General features: G+C 43.7%; 1 protein-coding gene across 3 annotated transcripts in view; it reads left to right on the top strand.

The window, feature by feature from the left end:
* Nucleotides 1–22666, top strand: part of JMJD1C (jumonji domain containing 1C) — a 156359-nt gene that overhangs the window by 72759 nt on the left and 60934 nt on the right. The window contains exon 1 of one of the 3 annotated variants that reach the window (XM_027668277.1): nt 22308–22373. The exons of the other annotated variants lie outside the window; for them this stretch is intronic. The gene's annotated coding sequence lies outside the window, so the exon portion shown is untranslated. Of the gene's footprint in view, nt 1–22307; nt 22374–22666 lie in introns of those variants that run through there. 3 annotated transcript variants of the gene reach the window in all.

The raw sequence follows: 22666 nt of genomic DNA, 5'->3' as shown, positions 1-22666 counted from the left end.
AGTGGGAAAAGACTAAGTGTAAGGACAAAGCAAACCCCCAAATTATGTCACAGTCCAAACTGACAGTGCATGTCTACCTGGCACAGCAAATGCAGTCAGGTTAGCTCAAGTAAAGAGGGTCAGAAGAAAATATTCTCGTCAGGAGTCTTAAACAGGCCTGGAATGTGGCTGATGGTGTGGCAATGGATGCTGTTGAGGTAGAACATTACTGCCTGCAAGTACCAATGGCTGCCCAGTGGAACACTGGAACAGCAGGTTCACAAGAAGCAAAAAAAATGTATTTTATCAACCAAGGGGATGATTAAGTTATTGCCATGTTGCCCTTGCTGCTGAAGGCTGTGCTGTGGCGGGGAGTGATGTACGTGGATGTGGCCAGTGGTCACACTGAGTCAGGGAGGGGACATGACACAGGAAAGAGGATGCGAGCTCTGGCCCAGGCAGTCGGTGTGTAAACCCCTGTTTGTTTGCCAACGCTGCCAGATCATTCTGTGTGTTCTGTTCTGGGTTGAGGAGAGGAACTGCGTGTGTGGGAATTGCTGAAACCAGGTAGTGACCTTGTCTGACCCAGTATCCCTGCTCATATTTTTGTGAGGGAGGAGATGGGAATAACAGTAGTTATCACTTTTGTCTGTTGTGATCTACCACTTGGACAAGGTTTTGTCAGTTAACTTCTTTATTCCTCATTTCCTTTTTTCCTTTTTAGGTTTTTGATTTTTAATTTTCCTTGTGGCATCCTTTGATGTGGTTTAGGGAGCTGTATGTGTGGTCAGAGAGGGAATTTTGCGGTTCCATTTTGATATGCCTTTTTCAAGGCTCTTTCTGCCCTCTTGGAGGTTTCTCTTTATGTTCTCTTGTACCCCTGCATTAGAATGAACAATTCTCTGCAGTGATTTCATCCTCCTCAATGAAGACAGGACAGGCAATGTTAACAACACAAAGTAGTGAAGCTGTAAAGTCAAATTTCTGGGCCTTCCTAGTTTTCTTTCCTTCCCCTTGCCAGCATCAGAAGTCAATTAGCATTGTTTCAGCAGCTGCCCGAGTTGTAAACTCCCATTGCTCTCCCAGCCCCCTCAGGACCATCCCAGCTTTAATTCCATAGCATTAGCTGCCAAGCAAGGCCATGGGTATTTGTCAGCCTAAAGTATTTCATACCTAAGATATTAAAGCATGTATCTGAGAGTGGCTTTCTGATAAATAAAAGTGTCATCCAAATCTTCTGTGACCAGTTAGTACTTGACCAGGAAAAAATAACACACCTATACAGCAAGACAAAATAATCCGTAGTTTTCAGTTTGTGATTTTCATGCTCTTGGCAGAAAATCCATGTAATCCCTATGTTTGGATATGGTTTATTTTGGGCTTTGGAAATAGAAGGTAACTTTTCTAGCCTGAATTAGTCTATGCAAGAAAAAAACAACCAACAAACCCAAACAATAAAGCCGTTACTGAGGTTTAGCTTCAAAGTTGTCATATCTCAGCTCGTGTTGAGGGCATGGCTGCGAGGCGCAGAGATAAAACCGGTGTTTCATCAGCTCCCTGATGGCCTTGAACACACAGTCGTGTGCACTTCATACGAAAGAGTCTTTGCTTTGAATGTACAATTACCCAATTCTACTCTGCAGTGCCTTGAAGAGAGAAATGGAGCTACTTGAAGACAACTTCCTGCCACCAGTCCCAGTTAACAGACCTGCAATCATCTGTTATGCAACCATCAGAAAAAGCAAAAGAGTTAGTGGGGCTTGCAGGTGAAGGAGGTATCAGCCTAACCTCATCACTGCAGTAGCTGCAACAAAGAGAAATCTCGGGTACTGAGAGAATTAATCCGAGGAAGCAATTTTTACTTTTGCAAAAAATAAAAAATTCAGGGTAGTACATGACACTGCCACAATATCTTTTGTAAGCTGTTTTTAAGGAATGGTAGCCTGTGATCTCTCCATATACACTGGTTGGCAGTCTTCTTCAGTGTTCTCCTGCCCCCCTGAATATTTTTGAATAACGGGAATATGGATTAAATTTTTATGTTATAGGTCAGTCTTTTGGAGACTTTAGCTGTAAGATATAAACTGAGACAGGATACTTCCACACTACAAAAATACCCACTCCAGTTTAAGCATCTGTGTTGAAGGATTACACTAGACTACTGCACAGCACCTGAATCTCTTGCCTCTGCACTTAAACACTCTTCACTTAAACACTCAAATGTACCATGTTTTTGCTGGTTAATATTTTACTTCGATGTTATGGTGGAGGGAAACAAATTTTCATCGTCTCTGGTGGGTACAAGGTGCAAAGCCAGGCATGTTTATATAGAGCTCTGGAGGCCAGCCCCAGGCTGTCTCCTGTGCCAGAAGCCAGGCTGTACAATTCCGGGAGGATCTGCAGGTTACTGCAGTGTGTGCACTGGGATCAGCAGCACTGGATAAACTGTACCAGGCACTTAGAATTCCACATGAGTAAACCTCCACCTGGCATGCTTTGTGTTTTCTGATGGTAGTGTGGGTGTTGTGATAGCAACTCTGCATGTTGAGACCTGTGCTTAAATGCTGCTTTTTGTCAGCCCCACCCCGGGTTGCTTTTGTCAGTCAGAGCAATTCTCATGTTTGAGGTTTCCCAGCTGGGGTGATTATCTTTGTGGGAATGGAAGAGGTTGCTCAGAACATATGGAAACGTGCAGGTAGTGCTTGGGTTTTGCTGCCTCACAGCTGCAGTTTTGAGGAAGACAGTATCTTTTTTTCACCTTTAATAATTCTGAAAAAACAAAACAAAACACCTCATGTTTGGAAGTAGAGTCCTGAAATGTGGTGTGAATGAAACAAATACAGGGACATCTGCTTGCTGCTTCTGAGAAGTTATAAGAGGAACCATGTACTGCAATAAAAGAGTAAATGCCAAAACACATGACTTCTCAGGGAACCCTGCCAGCACCAGTCCAACAGAAAACTTCTGGTAGGGAAAAGAAGGGTGCAGTTGCTTACCAGCCTAGCCCAGGACTTCCTGGCCTTGTGATAAGGTCAAGATTACCTCCTTAAAGTTTTTCAATGTAACCTTTTTTTTCTTAATCTATTGGGGGAGGGAGGGGAAAGCCCCTCATTCACATTCATGAGTTTTATCTGGATAAGTTGACACTATAACACAGTTGGGCCTTTAATTTTAATAAGTGTGTGGATCTTCTGCATAGTTCTTTCTTTCTTTAAGCACTGAAAAGTTAGTATTTACTACAACTTCGTACCTAGAAGAAAACATATTATGGGATAAATTTATTAAAAAAATGAACCTAATTATTAGTTTAGTAAGTTTTAATCGGTCCTATTTCACCCCTTTTCTTTGTAAATATGAGCATTTAGTTAACAAACATGAATGCTTCTGAAACTGATGGTCACTTAGGCTCCACTTTTAGTGTGGGAAACTGCAGTCATTGCACATGTCCCAATGTGGTAACTGTTGTCAAAACAGACTGCCCATGGGAAATCCTTTTGCAGAACTTGGTATAAAAATCTCTTTTCTCTGGATTAAATGCTGCCCTTCACTGAAGACTGTTCAGACTTCAGAGTTGATGGCTGATACCCTCTAAAATTCAGTACTTTGTGCCATGGAAAATAATACTCATTGTTCTAATGCAATAATTGCAGTCAGCTGTAATAATATGGTGGAGGTGGAAGTAGCTTTGATTTCCAACTGAGAAGTTCATTTAAATTAGTAACCAAAGTGGATTAGACCATCAACCATTGTTAGATGGTTGAGGTAGCCACAGAAGTGCACTTATTTACGAAATAAACTGTTTCTAAACCAGAGAGAAGTCTCATGGAAACCTTCACGGAGGGCTTGTTTGGTTAAGGAATCCCTTTCCTGCTGGAGCGTGGGTTTGATGCTGACATGGGAGGTAGGAGAGAGAGGTTCATGTTCCTGGGTCAGAGTGAGGAGTAACAGAAACTGCTCTGAAGTGGATGGAAGAGGATCTTGAAACTGGGCTTCCCTTTTCAAAGTTGGCATCCCTGTCCTCCACTGCCTGCATGGGCAACAGGCACAAAAACTGACAACAGGTCCGTAACTCAGGACACAGACTGAAATTGTTTAATATGTTAGCGGGTCTCTCTTTGCTGATATATAAAGCCTGAAGGAATCTGGACTGTGTAGATGTTCAGGAATACTCCCCACCCCAGTCCATCCCAGGGGCATGGAGGGAAGCTCGTGAGTAAATGCTCTAATGGCTCTTTTGCACATAATGCTCCTAATAATGTCTATATTGAACTCACCTATCAGCAAGCTGAAATTCAATTCATAGAATCAGCTGGGTTGGAAGGGACCTCTGAGATCAAGTCCAACCCTTGATCCACTACCGCTGCGGTTACTAGACCATGGCACTAAGTGCCACATCCAGTCTCTTTTTAAAAATCACAAGGGATGGAGAATCCACTACTTCCCTGGGCAGCCCATTCCAATGTCTGATCACCCCCTCTTTAAAGAAATTCTTTCTAATACCTAACCTAAACCTCCCCTGGCACAACTTGAGACCGAGCCCTCTTATCTTGCTGATAGTTGCCTGGGAAAAGAGACCAACCCCCACCTGGCTACAACCTCCTTTCAGGCAGTTGTAGAGAGTGATGAGGTCTCCCCTGAGCCTCCTCTTCTCCAGGCTGAACAGCCCCAGATCCCTCAGCCTCTCCTCATGGGACTTGTGCTTGAGTCCCTTCACCAGCCTAGTTGCCCTCCTCTGGACCTACTCCAGCACCTCAATGTCCTTCCTGAGCTGAGGGGCCCAGAACTGGACACAGCACTGGAGGCGTGGCCTCACCAGCACTGAGTCCAGGGGAAGAATCACTTCCCTGGACCTGTTGGCCACACTGTTCCTGATCCCGGCCAGGATGCCGTTGGCCTTCCTGGCCACCTGGGCACACTGCTGGCTCATGTTCAGCTTCCTGTCAATCCAAACTCCCAGGTCCCTCTCTGGCTGCTCTCCAGCCTCTCTGTCCCCAGCCTCTAGTGCTGCATGAGGTTGTTGTGGCCAAAGTGCAGGTCCCAGCACTTGGCCTTCTTGAACCTCATCCCGTTGGAGTCAGCCCAGTTCTCCAACCTATCCAGCCTATCTAGGTCCCTCTGCAATTCTTGCCCATGCTTTTTAATTCCCAAAAGAATAGGCAAAATACATTCAAATATATTTATCTGAGCTGCACGTCTTGGAAAGCATTTGTAAGTGTCAGCCTTTTGCGTGGAGCGTCTTCCTCTTGAGTGAGAGTTTGGTTTCAGAAATGTTGCTGGGGAGGAGAAAAGGTCATTCATCACCCTCTCACAGCTGCAGTGGGATGTGCACTGTGCTGTGGTGTCTGCTGCGTGCTGGGGGTGAGGAGCAGCGGTGAAAGGGGTGCTGACACCCTGCAGTTCCTGTGGGCTGGCTGGCTTCTGCTTTCCACCACATTGCTGCAGAGAGGCCTGTGGGACAGTGGCTGGGCCTCTGCCCTCTGCTTCCTGCCACGAGTCAGGTTATGGTCTGCCTTCTGTGGCACAACACCTCCCCAGTACAGTTTGCATGAAAAAAAAATAAAATATATACACACACGTATGTTTTTCCTCTTTCTCATACTCATCAAGCTACTTTGGTCCTTAGAATGTGATTTTTAGCCCAGTGTTAAGGGTTCTCTGGTTGGAAAAGCAAGATTGTGCAGCAGTAAAATATGCATATTATATTATTAAAACTGTTACCATCTAGAGCCCAGTGGGATGTGTCTGTGCACTACAGGCAGCATTACACTTCTGAAAACAAGTCAGAAATTTTTGCATGTGAGAAGTAGAACTGCAGACAACAAAAAGGGTGGGTTTCAGTTTTTCTGTGAAGTAATCATGTCTGAAGGAACTTATGCTGAAATTGGAGTTGACAGGGAGGCAGACAAGTATTTCAGTAACTTGCCAATGTTCTGTTAAGTGTTAAGGCACGTGGGTAACAGGTCCTCTTCATGGCTCTATGGCTGAATGGTGAGGTTACATGTGTCTTGTATGCCATTGCAATTACCTTTTTCCAGCCTAATTAATTATGTTCGAGTCTTGTGGCTTTTACATTAATCCTGTCTTTCTCCTCCTACTGCATGCCAGCGATATAAACCAAAGTAGTTTCTAATGTGAAGTCCATCCCACTTTATATAGTACAGGTTTTTGACTACTGCAGCTTGCAATTGCATTTTTTTTTCTACTTATCTGCCCTAGAGGATCTGATGTCTGGTTAAAACTGGAATGAAAATAAATTGGTTGTATTTGGAATGGAGCATCTGGAGTTTACTGGATGTTTTCGATATTAAATAAATGAGGGTCACCTTGACTATTTTTATTAAGTTCAGACAGGGAACATTTCAGTGACAAAGAAAATGAGACAGAATGAAAGGCAAAAATGCAGTTGGAGTAACTTCCACATCTAGAGTCTACTTTAAAATACTGTGTTTCACTGACAGGATCAGCTTTACTAAAGTCTGTGGCAGAGGCCAAAAGTGAAGGAATAACTCAAGTAGAAGAGTTCACTGGGGGGAAAAATGCAGTGGAAGGAAAGTTCTCAATATTTTTGGGAAGTAATAGGTGGGGTGAGGCTTTTGGAATAGCCAATATATTTTGTTGGATTGACAGATGCAGAAGGAATTGAATGGTTAGTCTTTAATAATGCAGGTTCTTCTTCAGTTCTGAAATAGAAGTGTCAGTCTTCATCCTTAGACCTTAATAACTACACCACCACTACTGTGACAAATATCTGGTGTCATTACAATGTTTTAATTAATTTCTGTTTGAAAGGTCATAAATAAAAAGCTGATAATGGAATGAATAGCTTTGTCCTTTTAATTTCTTTGAAGATCTAGAACTGAGCTAGTCAAACTTCACTTTCCAATTTCATAGGCCTCCCAACTTCCACAGATTAGTTTTAATGTTGATATTATAATTACATTTGATGCTCATCATCTTTACATATAATTTTCTTTGATTTCACACTCTTTTGCCACTTATAGTCCAGTTCAGGAGCGTCTGCACCAACTTTGTATGAGTTCTTTTGCCCTTCAACTGAGGCACATTACTATCCTCAAAAGCAAGGTGGTACTTCTAAATATAGAAACCTAATTTAGATTCTGCTGTGACAACTAGCAGTCCATTTCTTTTTCATTACAATGATGAGGTATTTATTGCTGAAGTCCATTGATATGTTACTTAAATCATCTTTCAGCTTGAAGGCAGAGAAGAAGCTGCCAGTATGGGGGGAAGGCACAGTTCTTGTAAACACACTTTACTTGGTTGAAGAGGTCTTCCACAGCTGGAATATCTCTGTTCTGTCTCCCTGAACAGGGATATGTATTTTCTTCTATCATTAAAGCCACTACTAGAGCCACTTAATGCAAAGCATCTTTACTGAAATAAACTGAAATCCATGGATGTATTTTTCCTTATCCCCTTTCTCTGTAAGACTGCTAATCCTGAAAATAAAGTCAGGTGTAACTTGGTTATAGAGAAAGACTGAATAATGACTGGGAGAGAGAAATGCTAATTTTGTATGCAGGTATGCCAGAGTGATTTTTTTTTCATAAGGGGAAGTAGTTCTAAAAGTAACTGTTCTTCTTTCTCAAAAAGTTCTTAGCTTTTATAGTCACTGGAAAACATCCCAGTTCTTTTTTTATGTACCAGAACAGGTTGGGAAGGGAGGGGGGGGGGGAGGTGGCGAGGCGCAGTAAAGGTGATGGTTTCTGCTTTTTATAGGCCAAATGGCTATAAATCCCAGCTGGGATTTTTGACCAGAAATGGGTCATTCATTTTATAGATTCTCCTGAAGTAATTCACTGTACAATGTTACAGCACTATGAAATGGGGGGGGGGGGGGGGAACGTCCTAAAGATTTAGTGCTTGCCCTATTGTCCAGCTCCATTTTTGGGTCTTGGTCTGAAATAGCTCTCTTTCAGAGAAAAATAAAAACCTGTCAGAGAGAGTTACTCTTTTGTTCCCTCAATACCTATCTAATGTAAAGCTTGTTCTTGTTGCTTTGGGGGTGGGAAAGGGAGTAAAGTTCTTAAAAACATTTTACAGATATGAGAATATAAAGACCAAAGGGAGGCTTCATTTTTAAACTTCCATTCATTGCTTGCTTTATATCTTGAATAAGCACAGTGTGAGGATATCTTAAATAGGAGTAAAAAAAAATCCAAACTTTTGAATAGTCCTAGATTTAAAGCTGTTATCTGATTTATTGATAGTTTTGTATCAGTTATACCTGGCTTGTTGGGCCAAGAAAAAGAATAAGTTAAATAATAAATTGAAATACTGTTACACAAAAAAGCCGAACATGATTAGGAGAATTATAAAAGAAATAAATTACAAGAGCTGTACTAAGTTGAAAGGCAAAAAAATTGACAGCGTGTCTCATTCCCACATGCACATGCACACTTGCAAGTGGCAAAAGTGCTCGGAAGGGGTGCAGAAGGGAGGAGGGTGTGGAGCAGAACAGTGTGTGGGGACGGGGCCTGTGTGATTTCTGCTTCTTGTAGAAAACAGAGGAGTATTGCCTGGGGGTTTGAGGTGTGTTTCCAGCTACCAGAGGGGATGTGGGGGGGTAACACACAGAGCTTTCTATTCTTGTTGATCCCCTGCCAGCTGTTTCACCTTTTGGGTCTTTCTTGCCCTTCTGGTGGTTCTTTTCCTGCCCCCTGTGCCTTCTCCTCCGTTTACATCTCCCTTTTTCTTCAGTGCTGGGTGCCAGCAATGGGGAGAGCTTTTCTCTTCTCATCTCTGAGGCCACAACCCTCAAGAGTCAGGAACAGTGATTGCCGGGAAAGGAAACAGTTCCTTGCTTTGCGAACATTTCTCACTCAAATGTCTGTGAACTCTTATATTTTTTTTGGCCTCTAACTGTGCCAAATTTGGATAGACTTCCATGGGAATAACCAAAGCAGACATCTTTGACACATCCAGTTTGTTGTAAAGCACTGGGCTTTTAGTAGAGATCAGTAAAGCCAGCATAGGACCCCTTCCCAGGGGGTTGGAAAGCAAATCTTGTTTCTTGAGGATCAGTGAGTAGTGTTTGATTTGAATGTAATTTATGGACAGCATTTGAACTTGAGTATGAGATGGTTCCTGCTGCTACCCACAGCTGATCTGAATGAAGGGTTGAAATTCCTTTAGACAAAAGGTTTCAGAAGTCAAGCAGCTAATAAGTAGTAGCTGTGTAACTGGTGAGTATATCAAGGGAGTTTTGTGTGTGTCCTTTTTAAAGGCAAGGACTTGAAACAGATGAGAGTTAATAATCAAGGGAACAGTGGAGGAAACCTGAAAAATGGCAGATTTAATAAAAATGACTAAATATAGTATGCATGAAATTACTAATACAGTTCAAAAGTGAAGAGGAGAAAAAGCCAGAAAAGCTGAAAGGCTCAAGATGCAACAGGCAATGAGGCTGGAACTTAAACCAGTTCCAAGAACTAAGGGAGGGCTGAGGAGTTGCAGATTTCTTGGTGGGACTTTTGATGTTGGTGAACGGGAAGATAAGAATGAGAAAGCTGAGAAAGATCCTGAAGGGATTTGAGTGGGAGTGGGAAGGAGAGACTCCATCATTAGCCTTCGTGATAGGATAAACGGCACCAAATTTTCTTCTGTGGTGGATTACAGATGTGCATACCACACTGGAGAATTACAGATGTGCATATCACACTGGAGAATTACAGAGTAAGTGCTGTGACAGTCCTAAGTGGAAGTGTGGTACCTGGAGGAGACTCCCCTGGGGGATAATTCTTCCAGGGAGGCTCTGCCCCTAAATACCTGGAAAAATTGCCTTTAGAGAGAGTGACTGGTACAGTGGTTGGGAACTTCAGTGTAAGGAAAAAGGCTTTGACCAACAATGAAATCTCCATTCAGACCTCAACTTTTAGGTTAAACACTTGTTTCTGTTTCGGCATATGGAAAAGTGTCAGTGGGTAGAAGACTAGTACCAATTGAGAAGGAAAAGAGCTCCAAGATTGAGGAAAGTGATAGGCACTGCAGCTAGGGAAAGGTTAATGGATAATGGCATGTGGTTACTAAGAAATAACTGAAATGTTGAGAGCCTGGACAACAAAACATAGAAATCCAAGCTGCTTATAGAGGTTGGGATATAAAACATCTGAAGGGTGGCAGAATGCTCTTAGTAACTGGACTGGAGGTGTTTAAAATACTTTGTGCTGTTCAGAAATAACCTAACTAAAGGAAAAGCTGTGCAGTAGTAATTATATAGTAGATTAGAAAAAAACCTTCAGTGTAAAAAGGACAGCCCAAAATCAGTTTGGCTCAAAATCACTTTGGAAAAAGATGACAGAAAGAGCAAAGAATCTCTGTTGGCCCCAGGGTTAAACTCAAATAGGGATAGGGATCTTTGTAGTGTTGTTAGATAAATACTGCTTGTTATCAGGTGGTTTACTTTCCCAGGTAGAGATAAGAGAAGAAGTGATAAGGCCAAGGTATTCCTGGATGTGATTGCTGGCAAGTTCCTTCCTCAAAGTAGTCACTGAACCAACAGGAAGTCAGCGTTACTTTAGACTTCGTTTAGAAAAGCAGTGAGGATATTCTAGAAAAATAACTTTGGATTGAGGATTCAGTTTCACTTTGTGCTTTATCAGCTGCTGAGGGAGCTGGGCTGGCTTCTCTCGCTCTGCCCCAGAGCTGATCCCAGCAGTCACGGAGTTACATCAGCAAGGTGACTCCAGTGAAATGAGTCACCCGGGTGGGGGGGTGAGCTCCCATGGATCAGGCTGCCAGAGGAGAGACGGACCCAGTGCTGGGGGCTGGTGAGGCATTCAGGCAGTTTACAGTTAATCAGATCAAGTGGAACTTAAAATCGCACCCTTAGTAGTCATGGGGTTGATTCAGTTTGAAATATGTGGGAAAAATACAGGGAAATTGGTTTGGAAATTTTAGGTTTTGAATCTTAGTGGGAAATTTAAATAAGCAAAGCTGGTCACAAGTGCAAGGAGCCTCAGGACACAATTTCCTGAAGTTAGATATGTAAAGCTTGTCTGAAAACTGAATTCCCAGTAAAGAGTTATCCTGGTCTGCAGACCAAAATGGGTGAATAGTCAGCCCAAGGATTTATAGTGAGACTAATGCAGGAATCCTGCAAGTAGTGTCAGAGGGGACACAGGGGTGAGGACAACTTAATTCTGGTTTGTTTCTAAAGTAGAACTCAATCTTCCAAATGTTGTGAAAACAAATAAAAGGAAGGTTTTGCATGGTGAGAAGGTTAGAGAATAACAGATACACAACTAAAACTTTTAAGTGTTTTTGGCTTTTCAGTAAGGGCAATTATAACTAGGAGGAAAACACAAGATGTATGAGAATAAGAGAGTGGAATTTCTACTACTACCAGAAGGAACTTAAGGATCGTAGAATACTTAGACCCATAGAAATTTCCATCTCACAATTAGGAAAGAATTAGTGCTTACTGTAACTATTTTAGCTCATCTTTCCTTCAGAGTGGTACTGACGATTGGAAAAAGCAGTGCCAACATAAAGAGGGGGAAAGAAACAATTAGACAAGCAATTAAAAGCCTGTCAGTCTGTCCTCACAATATGTAAAGGTTTGGAAGGCATTGAGGGGTGTGGGCGGGAGGAATCAAGGGTTTGGGAGATTAAAGAAAATGAAGTAGACTACAATATACCTACTTCAGAGAGTGAATTTTACTGACCTTATACCTGTCTTTGAGAAGAATTAATTTTCTAGACAAGGAAGGCCAGCTCATGGCCTTCAGGTCAGGGATGATCTGCCAGAACCTTTCCCAAGGTCTGCAGGTAAATCTTCCTGTTCGGCTCCGTCGGTGGGAATGCGCAGGCTGGGATTAGTGCAGGCAGGGAAAGCTGGTATCTCACAGCTCTCAAGATTATTGCCAGAATATTTGCTGCCAGGGAGCGAGGTCTTGAGACTCTCATTTGCATTGCAGCCCCTCGAGGATCAGTGATATGTAGCTGCTCAGAGAGGCCGTGAAATAGGTGATGTTGGTCAGAGAGATAATAAAGCCAGACTTAAATATATCAGTAATTTGGGCATGCTGTTTTATTTGGGAAAGGTGAGTGACTCTGTGGATATTGTATCATAAGACCAAAAAAGACCTTGAAATCATCTAATCTAAATTAAGGCAGTTAAAACTTGTTGTGTCTGCTGGAGAGATTAAGAAATTATTCCTTGCAGCATCCTGTTTTTACAGCTAGAGACACACCCAGCAGTTTTCCCCTCCCAGTCTCTTCAGTCTGTATTCACCCATGGTATTTTCCAAAACTATGCTTATTTTATTGTACATACCTATCTTAAGGAACAATATCCAAAACTCTGCTCACTTTATAGTACTATAACCGAGGCTTTATGAATGCAGAACACAGGTTGTACTAACATTTATATATCCCAGTATTGTGTTTATATTTTTACAGCATGATACTGTTAACTCAGCCCATAAATTGAACCTAACCTCTCTTTTTTCTGGGGAATTTCTCCTTAGCCATTCAGTATTTCTGCTGTTGAGTTTTGCCTACGTGCAGTGTTTTGCATGTCATCTTTTTTCTCAGACTGCTTGTCCAGTTTGCATTTTTGTCCTCTAACATAATTTGCAGTCCCATGAAGCTGGTTGTTTGTCAGTTTAATAAATGTAGTCTCTGTTCCATCATCTGGGTCACTAATGAAAACAGTGAGTAAGAGCAGACCCAGTGTAGGTGACTTTAAGAACTACATTCTATATACATATTTTCACAGATAGTTAGTGGTGATTTCTGAATGTTTGGTGGGTTTGTAGGATTTATTTATTTATTTATTTTGTGTCAGGATATAGACCTACTTCTCAATTCTGCTCTTCTGTTTGTCAAGGAAATTTGCTTTGACATTATGGATGCTATGACATATTTTGGGATTCATGCTGGCTTTTACTTATGGCTTTGTATTCTTCAAAGTGTTTACAAATAGACTGGTTATAGCTACTCTGGATTTCCTCCCCCTGCCCTTAATCATAGGCTGCTCTTACCATCAGCACCTTGAAATGCTACATCATGGACCCACTTGAACAAAAACTTCGGTTGGCTTTGTTCTTAGGCAAGAAAATGTAATTAATATAATTAATCTTGACTTTTGTAATGCATTCTGCAGTATGGCAAGCGATGAACAGTCAGAGGAAGACTGAGATTAGTAGCCTGAACAGTACATTAGGTAGGAATTAGTTTATAAGATCATAGCTATGTGGTGTTGAAATAGGTGGAGCGGTGGAGTGGTGAAATAGGTCTGTCTGCCAATAGTTGTTAACACATTTTAGGAATGACTTGCTTAGTGTTTTCATCTTTGGACTAATTGATTAAATTTGATTAAATCAATAGATGGTGCAGAATAGGTGAAGCCCTTAACACAGAGAATGGGGGTGGGGGGGGTGTTATGTGACTAAAATTGAATGTCCTTGAGGAACAAAGTAATAAAAATGGAACAAAACGTCACTGCATAAAAGAGAAAGTGGTGGATTTAGGAGCAGATGGCAAATGTAGACGAGAGCTTATCCAACGGAAGCACTGGCAAGGAGGAGGTTTGAGCCTTCTGGCCGGTCAGAGGAGCACTGAGAACCTGCTGGGTGTTGTCGAGATGGTCAGGGTGTGACTCTGGAATGTGCCTGTGTCCCCACAGAGCTGCCCCTGAGAGTGCTTTTAAACTAACACACATCATCCTGCCCAGCCATGCTGGAGAAAGATAAATTGAAGCCAAACAGGACGCAGGGGGGGTTGTAGAAGTACAATCTAACGTGAGAGACTACATGGAAGTAGAAAATACAGGCTGGTAACATTGCCATGTATGCTAGTATGGGAGGAATGAGGGAATGTAATTACTGCTATAAATAGATCTTGGAGGTAAATACTGTCTGATACACTATACAAGCGGATCCACAAGATCCCAAATTCACAATACAGGCCTGAGACACAACTTTGAAAAAATTGCTTCTTTCTAACATACCCACGAAGTTTGAACTTTGAAAAGAAATGCATTTCACATTTAGTGGGAAACTTCTAAGTGAGACATATTTATGTGACCTTCCAGGGACCCCAGAGAAAGGAGATGAACAAGATCTGGATCATTTCGATTTTATCTTTAAACTCACAGCTGTCACAGTTTGAAGATGAGTGAATTTATAAAAAGCAGAAAACTTGTTATCTCTGAGAGAAATACTTTGAGCACCATCTGTCCTGTGTTTTCCTGAAAGGAAAAAAAAGTGTTTGTCCATCAAGGTTGCTACTGGACAAGCATGTAGGGCAGATGTGAGAATCTAAAAATAGCATTGCGGGGGGAGAATCCATTATGATATCTAGGTTATTTTCTAATTTGTTTACTAGATAGACTGATGGCATTTCAACATTATTTCAGCATTATCCTGATGCTGGGATATATTGACTAAAACCCCGTCTGTTCCATCAGACTTTTTATTATCAAGTGTAAACTTTTAACCTCACCTTCTTAGTGATTTATGCCTATAAGGGTTTTTTATTTGAGAAGTTCTCCCAAACCTTTTAATGCTGTAGAGTCAGGAATCAAACCAGTGTACCAGCAACTGTTGTCTGTGTAGGATGTCTGACAGAGCTATACTATGATTATAAAAAAATCATAGCAGGAGAAAATACTGCTCAAGAAGGTGAAATATATATTTCTGTGTAGTCTGACACTAGATTGTTTCTCTCCCTGCCTATGTGACACACAAAAGTGAGGTGAACAGTCTGATATTTTTATTTGAGGAGCATATACTAGCACGTTGTCTCAGTAAGATGGAGCTTTTTATACAGATAATTAAACCACAGTGCATGAGTGTTGGTTAATATTTAAATCTTAGTGTTTGGAAATATGAAAATACTACTTTTAAGAATACTCTTATGTGTAAAGTGTACATGTTTAGAATATAAAAAGGATGTATTGCCAAACACAGACCAATGTTCAAGTATGACCTTACTCCCAACAAGCTGGGACTGAGAGCACAGAGGCACGGGATCCAAAATGAGTAATCCTCTCCCTCCATGAATGGCCTTTCCCTGTAATAACAGGAATCCAGAAATAGCCAGATAGAAAGCCTGAAGAACTGGCAAATGGGATTCCTGATTTTCTGGAGACAGTGGCAGTAGAAAAGGAGGCAGGAGTAGAAGTTGCAGCCTTTTAACTATTCACCCGAAGACCACATTCTGAATATATTGCAGATTGAATATGCTCATTCTGCAGCTCTTATTGTGCCTGACAAACGGTGAAATACGCTGCTGTCAGTAAAAGGGGGTAAATGTAAATCTAAGAGGAATGACCTTCAGGAGTCTTTTGCTTCTCAGAAACTGACTCCAAATTTATGTATAACAACTTCATTCCCAGGATAACGTGAAGCAGGTATTTCCCTCTATCAGCTCCTACAGGATGTGTTCTTTTAAAATACTGCTCTCTGTTTCGATATTTTTTCCGGATTTTTATATTTCACCTTTTGTATGGTTTTGAGGCTTTTGTTATTCCAGATAGCTCCACACAGGAGCTCCCTTTTAACACGTCCCAGCTCTGTTTCAAGAGCCAGTTCCACTCCCTGTAGGCTTTTACTTAACCACGTCGTTCCAGCCTCCTACTCAAGTGACCATTTTCCAGCATGATGTCAGGAATACACTGCATGCCCTGGGTGTGGCGTCAGGATATGGGGAGCATTGGATGTTGCAGGAGTCGTAGGGCTGTGGGAATGGAAAAACCAAATGGTGCATTCTCAGCACTGCCATAACAGAGGAAGTGATGCTGGAGTGAGGCTCCCTTGGAACCACACCCTGTTTGCATCCGATGGAGCCAAAGGCTTGTTTCCAGGACCAAAGGGCCTGCCAGCAGCCTGAGCAATCAAGGAGTGTGAACTTCAGTGGGAAGCTGATCTTTCTGTGGTGAAGATGCTCCCGAGTTGTTTTGGAGAAGAGCAAATAGAAAAATGCCAAACAAAATACAGTCCATTTAAAAGACAGGAAGCTGACTAAGCTGGTGAATAAGATGCTTTAGACAAAGGAAAGACAAGGAGTGGCAGGGCAGAGGAGCTGAAAAAACAGCAAATTTGGGAGAAAAAAACAGTGATCTTGAAATGAAAGTTAGCAAACATGTTAAGGGGGTGAGATGGAAAAAGTTGAGGCAGGTATTTAAGCACTGGGGAATAAAAAACAGAGAGGGACCTTATGAAAGCTGGATCTGTGTGGCTCTCAGGAAGTGAGATGTGCTTCTGAGAGGCAATTGGGAATGTAGTCTGAGAGGGACAGGAAATAGTAGGAGGGTGAAAGGTGGAGTCCAGTTCTGTAATGGACTTCATTTAATGGGAAGTATGAAAGGGAGGCAGTTGCCGGATGCTGAATCAGAAGAGCAGCACTTCAGTGGATGTAAGAAGCCTGAAGCTGATGTTCTCAATCAGGCTGTTTTTGTGGAGAGGAGGCTGAGTTAATGACTGTTACGTCCAGTAAGTTCAAGGGCAAAAGGATGCAAGAACATTGTGAATGTTGGTGATAGGGTTGGAAGAAGAAAGTAAAGCCAAGAAATGAGTTGGAGGGAGTTTGGCATCACTGTGATGGAAGCAAGAAGGCTGAAGAAGCATGAATACTGCAAAACATGGATAGCACCCAAGTTAAAAAGGGTTTGATGAATATTGCAGACGGAGTGTGGGTAAGAACATTATGAACTTGACACTGTTGTGCTCGCTTTTTGGAAGACAGGATCTGGTCCCAAGGTTAATGAATGGTGTGGCACATTACCACAACACTTACAAACTCATATGAAAGTCTGGGATTTCATTGTGCAATGATTCGTAGATGAAATGCAGAATGAGAAGGGTTCCTTTCTGCATAGAGTTAAAACTTGAGTGAGTCAAGGGCAGATGACACACAGAGACAGGCAGATGGGAAATAGGAGGCATTGCTTACAAGGGAAGATGAGGCTTCCATAAAGCAGTGGCCAAGCTGCTGTCAAGGTTTCAGAGGTCATTACAGCAAGCATAGTATTAAGGTGAAAATGGAAAGATATCAGCGAATCAGCTTTGCGAGTGTTGCCAGTAAACTGTTCCTGAAATTGATAAATGAGCCATTGCAGGATCGGGAGATGCTGTTCCTGGAAGTGGAGTGTGTGTGATGGGGCCGCTGAGGGAAGCAGTGCGAACAGTGGATGCGGTGGGCTGGAGGTGTGACAGCATTTTACGTGGTCTGATCATGTGTGCATTTAGTAAGGCCCGAGAAAGGAGGCTTCAGTAATCAAAAGGCAGAATGAATGTAGGCTGGTGCTCTGAACTGTGGGGATGGGTAGAAAAACATGTTTTATAGCAGATCTTTGTTAGAAGGATCTGCACCCAGAAGTGAGAGTGAGCAGGTCACACTTGAAGGTGACGTTGATGTTACTGGATTTGAGCTTTGATGTTACTGGATTTGAGCAAGTGGAAGGGTCACAGCATTTTTCCTCAGCTAATGAGGGGAGAGGGCTTGGGAAAACACAAGTCTGTTATAGTGATGCTGGGCTTAAGATGAGACATCCAGAAAGAGGTCCCTGAGATACTGCTCAACATTTTGTCTTTGAACATAAATCTGGGGTTAGAGCATTGTCCGGCAAATAAGAAAACTTATATAGTGCTATTGCCTACAATGATAATGATTTTTTTTTTTAAGACCATGCATCTTACCACAATTGTTGGTCTCTTGTTGCAGCAGAGGCACTCATTCAGCCCCAAAAATAGCACCAGTTCACTAACAGAGCTTATTCCCAGAGTTGCATTTACAGTACTGGTATGATGGAATAGATGGGAATGAAGTAATGGGAAAAATTGCAGAGTCATGTTGATGCATGCAGCATTAAACCCCATGGTGCTTGCCCAGGGAAGGGTAAAAGTGGTTTTAAAAGTTGACTAAAACATTGAAAGATAGAAACCATATTTTAAATCGAATTAATTTGAAATAAACTGTAAAATCAGTTAGTGCTGATATGTGAGTGTATTAATTGTACTGTTGCTTGTGTTCCTTTATCAGGGCTCATGCCCTTGTCATCAGATTCTCAATTTTGAAAAATTATTATACTAAAGATAGCCTGGTGAAGTTTTTTCATGTCTGATTTGCCCACCTCCATAACCAAAAAAGGAGACTTTAAATGAGGAATTTGCCAAATGAACTGGCACCTGAACGCCAGTTGCTCTATTTCACGTGTTGCAGCTCCAGGAGTAATAATTGTTTCACACATTAATTCCTCCTTTGGACTTTGGCTTTTGCACTTAAGTACACCATCTGAACTCGGTCAGTTTGCACAAATGCATAGTGAGAAAGTTCATTTCTCCACTAACTTGCACTGCCCTTGCACTGCATTATTTCTGCAGGACTATCTCTGTGAAACAGTTCTGCTTGCTAAGCAGATGTGGGGTGGCACAGACAGGAAGAAGATAAGTAGAAAAATGCTAATTTAAAAGATGAAGACCGATTTAACTAACCTTCATTTGTTTTAAAGTTTAAATATTTACTCCTTTGCAATATTTGCATGTGCTCTTTCCTGGCCAGCAGCATTGCCCACGTGGGTTTGTCGGGGTGAGGAAGGAGCCCGGTTTGCAGTTCAGGGGGTTCGCTGCCTACAAGGAGCGAAAGGGGGTCACAGCAGAACGCCCGGTCACCGTGTGCCGTCCCCTCCCGGTGCGGCGTTCCCGGTGCGGCATTCCCAGTGGCAGCAGCTCTCAGCAGGGCCGTGGCTCAGGGCCCGGCGCTGGCTGCCGGCCAGCCCGCAAGAGCAGGGGCTGCAGCTGCCGCCGGCCCCTGCCCGCTCAGCTCCAGTGAAAAACCCACCGGGGTTCTGAGGGGGAAAAAAGGAAGGCGGGGAGGGGAAGAGCAGCTCTTGAACAACCGTGCCAGAACAACCTTCTGCCTCAAAGCAAACAAAACCCAAACCGAAAACCTCCAGCGGAGGAAGGCGAAGCCGTCCGCCACCTGGAATTCTTCCTGCGGTCACTAAAAATACAAAAGGCACAATCTTGCCATCCTCACATGGATGGCCTGAGCCCGGGCCATGCTGCAGCACACCGGGGAAGTTACAACTGTGATTTTAGGAAGGGAATGGTTGCGTTTTTCCGTTGATTTTCATGATTATCTGTAGTTCTAGCGATTATCTGCAAAATAGGCCATGCTGTGTTACCAGTAATACATGTATCCTGTGGCAGTGAGCCAGGACAGTAATTGAAGGTCAGGGATTGTTTGTCGAGTGCAGTTCAGTGTGCTGCCTGATTCCATAGGGGACTGGCAGTGCCAAAGAACAAAGGCAGCTCTGTTCTACAAGCTTATAGTATGGCTTGTTTGACAGAGTTCAGGCCCAATTGTGAGAAGAAGCAAACAGTAGTGGAAAACAGTGCTAAAATAATGTAACTACCAAATAAGCCTTTTTAAAATGTATCTTTCTGCAAATGTCAAAACTAACCTTGGATAGACACTCGTGTTTTAAATTCTTGTTTAAAATTCAGTTATGCCTTTATATGGCAAATCTGTGTTTTGTTAAGAATATACACCTATATGTCGTGGTAAATTTAAGTCATTACAATTTAAATGTCACTTTATGTTGCCTTAGTCTATTTAACATTAGCAGTTGCACCACTAGCAACTTCCTTGGTTTTTTATACTCTCAAAAGGTGTTTTCCCACTCAGCAGATTTTTCCTGAGAACATCTTTAAGTGAAACCCTTGGAAATACTGTTGCTGAGTTAGTATTCCATTCGTAGCTGGTGCAACTTGAGAATTTCTAACAAAATCCCTCCATGGTAATGAATTGGTAGTGCTGTGCTGGGTATTAATATTCTTTGTTACTAAGTCGCAGTCTATTAATAAAGCTTTGTCCAAATGGGCAAACTTGCGTGTCCTCCAGACAGTCTTGTGATTTGTATTTTAATAGTGTCTGTCTTGGATATTATTAAGGATTGCCTACTTTGACAGATGCACTACATACCACACAACTATCACAGCACCATTAGTTCAGGAGTAGCATGAAGGATGTTGTGCTCTGTAATAGACGCAATTTATTTGTTTGCCCTTCCTGAAATAATTACTAGCATTTGGGCTCTTAAGAGAAATGGTAAAACAACCCCCTGAAACTGTATGAGATAGGTGTGAATCTGTGGGTTGAAATAGTATGTCTTAGGGGTGCTCAGTTCTTCTTGGAGGTAGTCTAAAATGTGCTTTAAAAGTTAAATTGAAGATCATACAAGTACAGAATTAAGTTTGGAAAAATACTTTATTTATTGATTACTTGGCAAAGTGTGAGTTCAGGATATTTCCTTGTGTCAGCTGTTACTGATAGGTTGAGTTTTACTGTTTAGAGGTGGTGAGGCCTTGAAGAACCAAGTCCGTGAAAGAATGCCCTGCTCACTTGACAAGTGACCCTGTTGGGTGACAGAGAATGGGCACGTTTCTGCTCCAAAGGGGGAGAGGTGCAAACTGTGACCACAAACACGGAATGAAGGTTGCATTTCACTCTTTGTTCTGCATGACCTGTCTCAGTACTGGTGAAGTGACTCAGGTGTTATTCCCCTCTACCCTATGAGAGGTCGGCTGGAGAAGAAGGAATTGGAAAGAAATCAGGTCAAAATGGTGTCACTAAGTTGTTTCATTTTTTCTCTGGAGATGAGGCAGTGCAGCCCCGCCATGGCCTGGCTGGGGCAGGAGGTGTGTTTTAGGGGAGCAGAGGGAGTTAGTGAGCCCCATGCTCTGCTGGTGGCAGGAGGTGTCTGCCCTGAGGGGCTGTGGGTCTGGTGAGGGGCTGTTGGCAGGGAAGCCAGAGGATACAAGAGGAGCAACTGTCCAGTTTGGAAGGTCAGGAATAGACGGAGGCTGCTCAGGGCACTGCTGTTCCCCACAGCCTTCCTGCCATATAAGGCTGTCAGCTGCCTTGGGCTGGCCAGGCTGGAAGACCACTTAAAAGGGAAAAATCAATACAATAAACCATCTCTGATAGCGTCCCTTCAAAGCAAAATCTAGTTTTGCAGTTATGTGGTTTGAGCACAGGCTGGGTATTGTATAAAACCCACGCACAGGTAGTCTGGTTCCTACCCTGTGCGCGTGCAGTGTCACGAACTGTTACAGAAGAAAACCAGTTTGCTGGAGAAAAGTGTGTGGTGGGTAAGAGAGAGCCTTCCAGTTCAACTTCAATATTTAACTGTACCCAAGTATTTTATTTCAGAGCTCAGTATTTTATAGCATTCCAATACACCTTTAAGCTTACATCATTTGGAATAATTCAAGATGAGAACAGAGATGTAGTCATGCATTGATTTCCCATTATTCTCATACTTTCTTGGCAAATGACATGCTTTGTATTTTTTCCATGAAGTGAAAAATGTACAGCTGTTTAAAGGTTTTGGAGGAAATAAATGCCTCTATCCTAATCTTCCTTGTGATTATTTTTTCCTTCCTCCCCCATCCATGTTTGTGTATGTGAACCAAGTTCAAGGAGAACATTACAGGTGTTATTGCTAAATTTTTCTTTAGTAATTCCATTTTCTAATAGTGTCCCATGAACTTTTTTTTTCTGCTGGACTAGAAGTGATGTTTCTATGTGAACTGCAAACAACTAGTTGGTTAGAGCCATTAAATTCTGTTCAGCAGTGGGAAAACACCTTTAATATTTTTGTGTGTGTGTGTGTCATGAAGGAGAAAATAGGTTGTATGGCGAAATAAGAAAATTGTGCTTGAGAACGTTTTCCATCCGTTCCCGGGCTGAGTCCCTGCAGAGGCGGCTTTGGGCTGCGCAGGGGGCGCGGAGCCGCCCCCCGCCCTCTACCCCGGCTGCTCCTGGACCCGCACCAGGCGCTGAGCTCATGCCTGACCCGCCCTTCCTTTTTATTACTTAGGTTTTTTTCTGGGTTGACTGTGGACAGAGCTGCAGCCCTCGCTTGCTGACTTTCCAAAGCCCACCCGTGGGAGGGACAGGGAGCAGCTTTCCAAGGACGGGCCCGGCGCCGCGGGGACTTAGCGGGGAGGGGGAGCGCTGGGGCTGTAGAGGAGATCTGACTCTTCGGAGCGGGTGCCCATGGGCCCGCGGGTGCCCCGGCCGCGCTCCGAGGCCGCCGCCACACGCGTCCCGCGGCCCCGCCCCGCGGGACGTGTCCGCGGGCCGCGCCCGCCGAGCGCCGCCCCTTCCCGCGCCGCACTCCCCGCGCCCGGATCCCGCGGATCGCACCGGCCCCGCGCCCCCGCCTTATGTAAGCGGGGCGTCGGCAGCGCGCCCTGACCCGGCCGCGGGGACGCGTTCGGCTGCGCCATAGTGCTGCCGGCCCCACAAAGGGCGGGCGGCGTGTCCTCCACCTCCTGCTCCTCCGCCTCCTCCGTCCCCGCCCCCGGCGCGACCGCCCGGCCCGACCCGGAAGCGGCGCGGCGAGAACCATTTTCCTTGTGAGTTCAAAGGCGGAGGCGGGTGCGGAGGGCCCGCGGGCCGGGCGAGGTGCGTACAGACCGACCGGCGGGGCGGGGGCTGAATCCACCGCTGGGAGCCGGGCGGGCGGGGGGCTCCTCTGCGGCTCCCCCCTCGGGACACACGCACACACCCCCGCGGACACTTCAACTTGGCGAGGGGCGCCTTTGTTTGCGGCGGGCGGCTGCGGGGCCGCGGCGGGGCCCGCCCGGCCCGGGGCCGGCGGCGCGGGGAGCCCCGCACGTGACGGCTGGACCCCGCGGCCGCGTGCCGC

Source organism: Corapipo altera, unplaced genomic scaffold (genome assembly GCF_003945725.1).
Source record: "Corapipo altera isolate COAL_440 unplaced genomic scaffold, ASM394572v1 254, whole genome shotgun sequence".
NCBI classification, from domain to species: Eukaryota; Metazoa; Chordata; class Aves; order Passeriformes; family Pipridae; genus Corapipo; species Corapipo altera.
The sequence above is the reverse complement of the archived record's forward strand: the minus strand, read 5'-3'. Positions and strand labels throughout refer to the sequence as shown.